Raw genomic sequence first — 12,229 nt, 5'->3', positions numbered from 1 at the left:
ATACGAGCTAGTATGGGATTGGAGTTATAGCATAATGGCCAAAGATCTAGTTTCTAGCCCTGCAAGTGTTGTGCAATGAACTATCACCACTGGATCTTTGATCATGCTGCTTGACCCTCAGGTTACTCAAGGAGTGCTGAGCAATTAGCTCTGTAATACCTGGAGAGAGATATGTGGCAGTTGCTCGTCTGGCTCAGGACATATTGAATGCTTGTTAAAAAGATGCCTCTTTCTCCACTGACAGTGAACGTCAGCAGTGCCATTAAGTGAGCTCTTAATGAACAGTTGGGAATTTCTCTGTGGATATTGGTGACTGGCCATTTATTGAGCTCCACTAAGCTGCATTCATGATGTTCTTAAGAATACAATCCTTCTAAACTGTTATTTTCTTACTGTTTTCCAACTTAAGAAAAAAGTTCCCAAAAAACGTTTTAAAACATGTTCTTACAGTATTTGTAACCCTGGATAAAACCAGTCATAGGGGTATTTTTCATTTTTTAGATTTATACATTATTTAATCTGAAATTGAATAAGTAAGCTTTAGAAAATCTGGAATCTGAGTATTCAAAAAAAATCTAAATACTGAGAAAATCACCTTTAAAATAGTGCAAATGAAGTTCTTAGCAATGCATATTAATAATCGAAAATTAAGTTTTGATATATTTACGGTAGGAAATTTACAAAATATCTTCATGGAACATGATCTTTATTTAATATCCTAATGATTTTTTTAGATCATTAGATCACTAAAAGAAAAATGGATAATGTTGACCCATACAATGTATTGTTGGCTATTGTTATAAATATACCTGTGCTACTTACGACTGGTTTTGTGGTCCAGGGTCACATTTTTCTTAAAATTGTTCTTTACACAAAAAAATAATGTTCTAAAAACCATCCCAAATAACTTCTGAAAACCTTCAAATTGTCCTAATTTATTTATTTATTTTTTCTCAAATACAAACACTAGTTACATATAATACATACTACTACAACATAATCTTTTACTTTTATAATCTAATAAGTAAAACTAGCCCTAACTCCGAGTACTCAAAATCTGTGGACTGACTCTCGTCAACTAGCATTGGCTCATCCAGACTGCAGATTGGGGTAAAAATCATTACAGATGTCTTAGAATTGATCTTTAGAAAGTTCTTAACCTTTTTTCGTAACCTTTTCCCACGCATAAGTACCACGCATAGGTTTATCCTCCAAATGTTAAAAATAAACAAACGAACATGATAAATGCTTGCAAGGTGCTCCTGTTTGTTTTAGTGTTGGTTAGCATCAGAACTTCATATTCCAGTGTGACAGAGAAATATTGCCACAAAGTAGACCTACATGTTCTCCCCTCTTACTTTGCTAAGTGATCAATGTGACTCACACATGAAAGGTGGTGAGATTTCAGCAACAATAGTCGATTTTGGTGACATCCCCTATTGTCATCAAGGCATTTCAAATTGACACTTGTGAATTTTGATTTAGGGGTGTATTCATGTCAGTCAGTACCTCTTCTTCATGTCTATAACGCAAACATGTCTAATCCTGGCCTTAAACACAAATAATGAGTAAGTACATTTGTAAAAGTGGCCAGATATAGTCTGCTATTGTTTTCTTTATGCATGCGTTCTCTTCACAACAAACCGTCAAAATAAAATATGTAGCAAATGCAGGTAATTTGCCATATAAATATTATGTTTTAGCACCAGCTGTGGTTCAATCTCCTTAAAACTGTGTATGCTTGTTTAGAATCAACTGTCGCATGTGCTCACCAGGTCGTTTTGAGTTTTCCTTTAGGCTTTATAGGATTTTGGGTAAATTTGAACAGGCCCCTTTTTTAAACGACCCTGTTATAGCTTCCCAAAGGGTAATTTTTTTTTTTTTTATAATTATTGACCTAGAGAGTACAGACAATTCTACTGCAGTGTTTTTTTTTTTTTTTCCCAGCTTGATTGGAAAACTTAGGACTAGTTCACAAAAGTCTATATATATGTATATATTTTAATTAATTAATTAATTTTTTTTTACATCTTCTCATTCAAAGTTTTGATTGACAACAGTGGTTCTAGAGGCAAAGTTGTCCGGAATGAGGAGGTCTATGATACGATATGAATATCGTGTATATATGTGAAAAAATGCGCAATGTACAATTGTTTATGCCCTTGAAAAATGCGAGGTCGTGAGTCAAACAAGCCCACCGAGTTTCTTTCCAATTGGCCTCTGTTAACCTTGTCTAATAGATGCTCAAATCATCGCCCAATGTTTTTTTTTAGATATGCAAATGTCCTTATACGCACTTGTGCCACTTTGGACCACTTTTCAGGCTGATTGGACAAATTGTTGTGTAGTTATAGATCCCCCCCCTTATAGTGCTGTTATTTTTTTTTCCCACTGTGACACCAGATCGAGCTCTTACGTAAGTGTTCTGAGTTTGGCAGAGATATCTCATTTCATTCAGGACTTTTAGGCATTTTACTACAAGTGGCCCTGCCCCTTTCGAACATTTTGGCATCCCTTCGCAGCCGAAAGTTTAACTTTTTTTTGACACTTATTGATATTTACTCTCCAGAGAATATTCCTGCACTGGTTTGGTTCTGATCAGGCAAAAAAACTAGGACTAGTTCGCAAAAGTATTTTTTTCAAAAAATCCAAAATACCCAAACATATCACCAGGCTCTCAATCTTCGTTTTGTCCGGCGTGAGCCAAGGATTCCAGCGACATAAGACAGTTGAGCCTGTGATCGATGGTTTAGGATTTATGAGTGATTTCGTACTTTTGACCGCTGTAGCGCCCCCTGTTAGGCTGATTGGGGCGAGCCTTGGTCACATTGTAGGCAGTGTAAGTACTACCATCACTCCAGGTTTCAAGTCTCTACATCTTACGGTTTGGTCTGCACGATCAGTTTTACGTGGAGATCGCTCATCCTTGGCCATTCTAACAATTACAATAGGGTTTTAGCACTGATTATTATTTTTGAGAGAAATCATACATTTGAGATATATTTCATCCATGTTTTAATGCATATAGTTCTGCTGTACAGGTTCTTATTTGAAAAAATAAGACGCTGATAAAAGTTAAAAATAAATATTCAATTTTTGTTCGAATCGTTTTATTATTTGAATTGTTATATGGTTATTTGATCTGATAAAAGAGTAATTAAATTGTTAAAGATGTAATTATTAATGTAATTTGACACCATTTTTGATGATACATTTGTATTGAATTATGAAGAATACAGAAACATATATAGAATCCAGATTTCATGGGGCCTTAAATTAAAAAGATATTTTTGTGAACAAACGAAGTTATGTTTACATCGATTCTCGTGGTCTAACAAACATGTGGAAAGCATTTCCTTCCCCATTAGTGGTAAATGAATATTATGGTAAATATTGATATCGTATGATACAGAAAAAAAATATATTGTGGTAATATTTTTGGTCCATATTGCTTACCCCTACTTGCACTTGTTTTGATTTTTAGTTGCCTTCTAAATGTGCACTTGAATGACATTTAACTTCTGCCTTTAGTGCCAGTGGTTCTTTCCTTTTGAGACTTCTTACAATAGAGGGATTACACATTGGCAGCAAAGTGCCAAACCACTTGCCAAACGGTGTAAGAGAGAAGCAGAATGTGTATCTATGCTAGTAGCTTCTCAGTCCGACTTCAGTCAGGACTTTTCATGCAAACAGGGATAAAACACACTTAAAAACATGCTTGTCACAGTGGTTCCCTTTACAGGGCGAATCCTCTGTTCCTCAGTGCTTTCCGCTAAATGGATGTGTGTGAGTGTGTTTCTCTTTTCCTTTGCTTCTGGATCTGCTTGGAGCTTTCAAGACACATCAGAGACGGAAACTAGGCCACACAGAAACGATCATGCGGCGTAATGCTCGCTAGTGAAGATGATGAGAAATACAGTCATGTACGCAGTTTCTTTAGAGAGATTATTCCTGTGAAAAGGCACCCGATCTGAGAAGCGTGTCCAATATGGTGACATATGCCAGCTACCTTTCTCTCCCAGCTACTGACTGTGCAGGAACTGGATGCCGGCCATCTTCTGATCATGTTGTTCCTGTTTATGTGGTCAGTCATTGGGCCTGTTTTTCACAGATCAACAATAACAAGGCAAAAAAGCAATGAGTAATTGCCTTCTGCAATAAGATCTTATACAAATAATTTAGTATTATATTCCTGGTTTTAAATTTACGTTAGTGAATTTGACGCAGTCTACACGTCTACCTTCATCAGTAATGACGGCCGTATACCTGGACCACACCACAACCATCTGTTGTCCTATTTTCACTGTTAGCTCTGATCAAAGTAATATTCAGGCATTGCAGACTATAATTCTACCATATGCATGATTCCTAAGTTGGCTTCAGAAGCAATTTCATGAATTTATAAAAAAAAAAAAAAAAATTGGTGTTTACCTGTAATGTATTACAATGCTTTGAGGTGATGCTGTTTAAGCAGTGTTTTTTTGAAACCCAGGACATAAATTGAGCATTTTGACAGCTTACAGGTCCGGTATGAAGGTGATGTGTCTTATTAAAACAGTCTTGAGGCATGATAAAGATAAACAAGTAAATTATCACAAAAATTCAGGTTCGAGAACCAGTTTCAGTGAACTGATTTGAAACTCTGATTCAGTTTGAATCTAATTGAACTCTGATTCATTTGTGTCATCAGTTGAAAATTGTTCATATGTGGCTATGTGGTATTTTTCATATTAAAATGTCTTAATGCATAGGCAAATATTGCTGATCACTATACTTTGTTATAGTGATATAAATGGAAATAAGGCAATCTTTCTTATTTTAACTAAACACATTTAGATAATAAAACGTTTTGTTTTTAACTAAATTAATTATTAATTAATTAATTGATTGATTTATATTAATTCATTCATTTATTCATTCTTATTGCACATTATTATTAAGTTGGCTTGAGAAAGAAAAAAAAATTAAACTTCTTACTAGAGCTCTCAAGCTAGAACACCAAACTCAGCCTAGATCTTCAGACTGGTCTGACTCGAGTTGCTATATCTTTTCTAACTGATCAGACTTAGTTTTCTGACTATTAAAACTTGGAAGAATCCCATAGACTTACACTGACGGAATGTTCAAATGAGCCAAAACTATTCAAACTGTCAAAACTCCCAGAATCCCTTGAGACACAGTCAAACTTCTCTTCTATGTACTGTATTTCTAATTCACTTAAACTCATTCAAACTCTATCTATCTCTCTCTCTCTCTCTCTCTCTCTCTCTCTCTCTCTCTCTATCTATCTATCTATCTATCTATCTGTCTACCCTGGTGAAAAAAAACAGCATATGCTGGTTAGGTATGTTTTGATGCTGCTTTTAGCTGGTCCTTTGCTGGTTTTTGCTGGTCATGTTGCTGGTCAAGGACCAGCATGAACCAGCAAAGGACCAGCTTAAACCAGCATCAAAACCTACCTAACCAGCATCCCAGCATCAAAACATACCTACCAGCATATGCTGTTTTTTTCACCAGGGTATCTATCTATCTATCTATCTATCTATCTTGCTAATCATGCTAGAAACATGCTAGCAACATGCTAGCAACTTGCTAATCATGCTAACAATTTGCTAATCTAGCTAGAATCATGCTAGAAACTTGCTAATCATGCTAGAAACATGCTAGCAACATGTTAGTAATTTGTTAATCATGCTAACAGTTTGCTAATCATGCTATATATATATATATATATATCTGTCTATATTTTAAAACTAATTTAAACTTAAAGCTATTTTAGAGTGAAAATCATCAAACTTTATTAAACTTTTTAAACTTCTTGAACTTTTCAAACCATTTCATATTTTGTGGTTTAGCTTTCTCAAGCCAACTTAAAGTTGGTCTTCACAAACGTTTTTATGTAGTAGTAGTACTTATTTTTTGCTTTATTGGCCAGTGCATTTTAATGGCACAATATTTACAAAATATACACAATATTGATCTCATGATATGCTAAAATGGAGTTTAGGAATATGTAGAATAATCATTTATTGCCACAATGGTCGCGCATCCGGGTAACTGACCAGAACGTGACGTCGGTGCGACCCCTGTATAGTGAAGCTGTCGTCTCTATTGTACTTAAACACATTCAAATATACTGTCAACACTGGTTTGTTTGTAGAGCTCTGTGAATCACGTGACCGCGTGGTGGCGACGCTGGCGAGATCAAAGCTTGTCGCAGCTCTGTTTTCCAATGGCTCTGGCCTTAACAGAAGCGCTACATTTTACGATTTAAGCCACGTTAAGTGCGCCAAAACGGTATTTATGGTTTGAATTTAGTATTAAAACTTACAACATTTGAAAGCTGAAACTTTGTATAAAATCGCAAGCAGGGTTGCCAATCTTGCATGAGAAGAGTGAGAGCATGAGACAGCCTGAAAGCGTGTGTCTCACACCAAATGCGTGAGAGTTGGCAACCCTGATTATATTCAGTATCATATGTGGCAGGTTAAATAGTTTATACCTGGTATTAACGTGCAACTACCATGCAAAAAGATTTCAGATATCTTGACCTTTTTTTTTTTTTTTTTTTATATAACAAGGCAAAATACAGTTCCATAGTCAAAACTATTTTTGGCTTGCAAATGTTCTCAACTCACCCACCGTTGCCTGGTGTGGGAAAAAGTTAATTTGGACCCTGCCTTAGAGACAGAACACATTGAACCTGCTTCTTGAGATCTGCTCTCTGCAAGCCACCTATTCCCTAATAACATCAGACACAATTAATTATTCATCCTGAAAGTCCAGCCACAAAGTGCTGTGCTCTTGCTCCTCAGCCATCCACTGGGACTGGAGCAGTGCTTTTGTGCCTCTCTGCCTATAAAAATAAAGATCTAGTTTTTTTTAAAGCTGATGTGTGTTATTTTGTTACATTTAGGACATATTTTCATTAATATTTTATTTTATTTAAAACTGTTTTATCAAGTGACATTATTCTTCTGACATGTATTAGTTGTAATCTAGGACAGTTCCTGGATGTACAAACCGATTTCCGGATCAGGCATTCACTTCTGAATGCAAGAAACTAAACATTGTTTGAAAGGCTAACACTGGCTAACAACACTCAAACCACTGACAGATGAAGTGAATAACACTGATTATATCAGTGGCAATGGCACCTGCCAAGGGGTGTGCAGCAAGTGCAGCAAGCATAAGAAAAGGGCAAACTAAATGGTCTTAGGCTATGTTTACACCTAGTATTAGGCTGTAATTTTGTCAGTCAAATTGTCAACATTAAATATAGTGGTAAATGTTGTCTGAAATGTTTTGAGCTTACTGACCTAATTCTTAAACCTTACAGGATGTGTTGAAGCATGCTAGCAAGACAGGATTTAAACTTTGTATGTTTAAACGGTATGTTTCGTTTGAAGACAAAAAAATCCATTGTTTTATAGGTATCAGAGTGCAAACAAAAGCTGCTGCTCTCCGTATCATTTTTCTGCTGTCTCCTTTCGTGTTCTCAAGTTTTCACCCCCTGGCTCTTGTGTTTCCTTCTGGAGCATCAGTGTATGTTTAAACCTTCTGTAATAGTTGCATATGAGTCCTCAGTTGTGAAAAGATGGATCTCAAAATCATACAGTCATTGTTGGAAAGGGTTAAAATATGCAAAAGAAGCTGGAAAACAAGAATCTGCAGGACCTGGAGGATTTTTCTGAAGAGCAGTACTCAGTTTAAACAAGGGTTCCCAAACTTTTGAAAGGGGTCATTTTAATAATTTCTGCTATTTTTTGGTCCTGTGGACTATATGTAAACATCTTTTTATGTAAAATATATTACTCCGGGAAGTACTAAATAAAAAATAACATGCATTTTGTATGATCTCTCTTATTTTGTTAAAATTCTTAACATTTTCACAGATTCTGCAAGAGGTTCCCAAACTTTTGCATAAAACTGTACACCCGCCCGTAGACCCTCCCATCAAAGAAATCAGGAAAGTGTGCAAAAGAGACGGATCAAAACAGCAGGTGTAAACTGGAATGTGTCTCCCTCATCTACTTGTAATCAGATAATCAGATTTACCCACCCCCATGTCATCTAAGATGTTCATGTCTTTCTTTCTTCAGTCCAAAAAAATAAAAAAAGGAAAAAAGGTTTTTGAAGAAAACATATATTATATCCATATAGTGGACTTCAGTGGTGGTTAAGGGTTATAGGTTCAAATTGCAGTTTCAATGCAACTTCAAAGGGCTCTACACAATCCCAGTTAAGAAAAAGGGGTCTTATCTAGTGAAACAATCAATCATTTCTGAAAATAATAAAAATACATATGCTTTTTAGCCACAAATACTCGTCTTGCACTAACTCGACCTCATGTATTACATAATCATGTTGGAAATGGCACACGTGACGTAGGTGGAAGCACCGACCCAGTGTTTACAAAGTGAACGTCCAAAGAAAGTCAGACGCCCTTTACAAAAACAAAAAGTAAAACAATGATGTCGGATAATTGTGAAGCTGGAGGAGAAAATGAGATGGAGTTTTTCGCCCTACTCTGCCTATTTATTTTAAAATAAAGCACACAGACAAATAATTGACCGTGCATGACCTTTCCAACATGAGACCCTTATTCCTTGGCTGGGATTGTATAGAGCCCTTTGAAGCTACATTGAAACTGCATTTCAGACCTTCAACCCGTTGATCCCCATTGAAGTCCGCTATATGGAGAAAAATCACGGAATGTTTTCCTCAAAAACCTTTCTTTTTGTCTGAAGAATGAAAGACATGAACATCCTGGATGACGGGGGTGAGTAAATCAGGAAATCTTTATTTTGGAAGTGAACTTTACTACCAGTGAATCTTTTACTACCAGGTGTAAACAGGGCCTTAGTGACTTTGATGAGGGCCAAATAGTAATGTCAAACCAAATTGCCATTTGTTCTGTCTCAGTCATCTAGACATTACTATTTGGCCCTCATCAAAGTCACTAAGGCCCTGTTTACACCTGGTAGTAAAAGATTCACTGGTAGTAAAGTTCAAGTTTGCCAAATGGCAAGTCTTCCTAGGAATTCATGGCGTGCCAACCTAAAGTAGTGCAAGGAAATTAGCACTTACCTAAAGTAGTGCAAGGAAAGACAATTGGTGAAGCAGCGTCAGGTTTATGGGAGCCCAAGGCTCATTGATGCATGTGGAGAGTGAATGCCCGCCTGTCTGGTCTGATCACACAGAAAAGCTACTGTATCTCAAATTGCTGGAAAATTGCAGTGCGTCACAGTTTGCTGTGTATGGGGCTGCGTATCTAGACTGATCGGAGTGTCCATGATGAACCTGACTGCCACTGAACATGCAGGCAATGTGATGTGATTGTTGGAAGCAGTGGAAGAAGGTTACCTGGTCTGATTAATCGTGTTTTTCTTGGATGGCTAGGTGCGTGTGCTTCGTTTACCTGGGGAAGAGATGGCAGCAGGATGCACTATGGGAAGAAGGCAGGCTGGTGGAGGCAGAACTAGGCTCTTGGCAATGCTAGAAAATCTTAGGTCCTGTCATTCATCTTGATGTTACTTTGAGACACAACACCTACCTACAGTTTGTTGCAGTCCGCGTACAGCCCTTCATGGCAATGGTGCTCTCTGATGGCAGTGGCTTCTTTCAACAGAATGATGCACTTTCCATGCTGCAAAAATGTTCAGGAATGGTTTGAGGAACATGAGAAAGAGTACAAGGTCTGACTTTGGCATCCAAAGTCCCCAGATCTCAATTGATTGAGCATCTATGGGATGTGCTGGACCAACAAATCAAGTCTGTGGAGGTCCCACCTCGCACCATGCAGTACTTCAAGGATCTGCTGCCAGTGTCTTGGTGCCAGAGCCCACAGGACACGTTCAGGGGTCTAGTGGAGTCATCTAGAAACATCTAGTCTCACATAGCCGAACCTTCAGATTGGCGGCAGAAGGTCTGGAAACTTTGGCCACTTTGAATGGCCAAGGCCCACCCAAGAGGCCATATGATTGACAGGTAAAACAACCAGTCATGTTTTGTTTTGTGCTACGTCATGTTTAGGGAAGTGGAAATGTCACCACAATAACAGACCGGTGTGTAAAACTCGGTTAGTTGATCCTAATAGGCGCTCGTCATCACAGTTGTAAACACGATGGCTTTCATCTTTCTTGAGGGGGTTTGGTGTGACAGCATTTTTGTTTCAAGGCAAAACGTTAAAGAGCGCGACACGCGTCTCCTGGAAATCCTGTATAATCCAACCAATCCGATGACGATTTGGAAACTCCTGAAGTGTTTCCAGCTAAGTCTGCCTTATGTATCAGACGTTTAGCCAACGTTCCATGGGGATGACGTCTAAGGCTGAGACTAAGAAACTATTTTGGGCTATTTTCAGCTATTTTGGGAAACCTATATGATATTATACAGGGGTAGGTGGTAGCTAGACTACTCAGCAAACTTTGGAAGTCAGTAGAAAGCCGCAGTCTGGCTTAAATGTTTCCTCCCAGTGAACATACTTGTACCTGCCAACACCAACAAGCAAGCCAACCTCAGCCAGAGACAAATTTAGTCCTTGGATGGCTCACCTGAGACATTTAGTCTACTTTACCCTCACTGTTGTAAACCTATTACAACATTAACCGAATATATTGTGCTGTCAGTTGATACTCGATTGCGTATAAGATTTCAAATGCATTGCATCATAATCAGTTAGAAGAGGCAAGTGTGATAACAGAGTTTCTTTTCTTTAAACCCCACAAAAAATCAGTGACGTGCAGATCACAGATGCTCCACAAATAACCTGAGACAGTTTGACAGTATGTTCATGGAAGAACGTAGTGAAACTGCTCAAATCCAGGAGTACAAATATGATTGACACATGCTCTAGAAACTCTTGGCGGCACCGAGAGTCAACTAATCTGAATACTAAAAAACAGCAAATGCTTTAAGTGATGTCTGTCTAATTATTTGTAGGAGAGTTTAGGAAAGGCCCACTGGTGAATACTTTCAAGAAGATGTAATTAACCTATTAAAATAAATGAGCTGAATAAAATATGACAGAGTAAACAACTCTGTTTCCACAAGCTCACAGTAAGCCCAAAAACATTCACCCAAATATGAAAATCGGTGTGGGTGGTAACGCATTACAAATAAAGTGAGTTAAGTAATCAGATTACTGGTTTCAAGTACAGTTGTGTTCAAAAGTTTACATACATCTTGTAGAATCTGCAAAATGTTAAATATTTAACCAAAATAAGAGGGATCATACAAAATGCATGTTATTATTATTATTTTTTTTTATTAATAATACCGACCTCAATAAGATATTTCACATAAAAGACTACATATAGTATTAGTTGAATTTATAAAAATGCATTAAGAGCTGGGGGATGTAAACTTCTGAACGTAATGAAAATTTGTACATTTTTCTTACTTTTCTTACTAATTTTAAATATTACTTTTTTTTTTTTTTTCATTTAGTACTGCCTATCAGAAGCTACAGAAGACATATTTCTAGAAGACAAAATAAGTTCAATTTACCCTGATCTTCAAATTCAAAAGTTTTCACCCCCCAGCTCTTAATTTATTGTGAAAACCCTTTCTCTCCGCTGAACCTCTGAAATCTCATTCACATGTAGATTTAAATATGATTTAGAAATCTTTGGTTGCAAAATTACTTTATATGTGCAGTACTGATCACAAAGTGCTAATATGTATAATCCATATGAATGCTGCTGTAAAGGGAACTATTTTAAGGAAATAACAGACTAAATTTCCAAATTTTCTTAAACAAAACCAGTGTATGTTTTCAGAAGTCTTGGAATCTAGTTCATGGTCATACAGACAGCTTCAATGGTGTTTTTATGATCATTTCTGGAGCTTGATATACACTACCTTTCAAAACATTTGGGGCCAATGCATTTTATTATTATTATTAATTATCTTGTTTTTTTTTTTTTTTTTTAAGATTTTCAAAGAAGTGCTTAAAGAGGCTACATTTATTTGACCATTCATATAGTAAAAACAGTAATATACAACTTCTTTGTTTTAAAATATTTTAAAATGTAATTTATTCTTGTGATGGTAAAGCTGAACTTTCAGTCTTCATTGTAACATTATCCTTCAGAAATTATTCTAATATGCTGTTTTGATTCTTAAAAAAAAATATAAAAAATATGTAAATATATATATATATTATTAAATTATCAACATTTAAAACAGTTGTTCTGCTTAATATTTTTGTGCAAACTGACACATC

At 36.5% G+C, this 12,229-nt stretch overlaps 1 protein-coding gene across 1 annotated transcript in view; it reads left to right on the top strand.

The window, feature by feature from the left end:
- Nucleotides 1-12,229, top strand: part of plppr1 (phospholipid phosphatase related 1) — a 67,786-nt gene that overhangs the window by 21,915 nt on the left and 33,642 nt on the right. The gene's annotated exons all lie outside the window — the stretch shown is intronic.

The sequence above is a fragment of the Labeo rohita genome, chromosome 10, assembly GCF_022985175.1.
Source record: "Labeo rohita strain BAU-BD-2019 chromosome 10, IGBB_LRoh.1.0, whole genome shotgun sequence".
NCBI lineage: Eukaryota > Metazoa > Chordata > Actinopteri > Cypriniformes > Cyprinidae > Labeo > Labeo rohita.
This window is presented reverse-complemented; position numbering and strand designations above follow the sequence as displayed.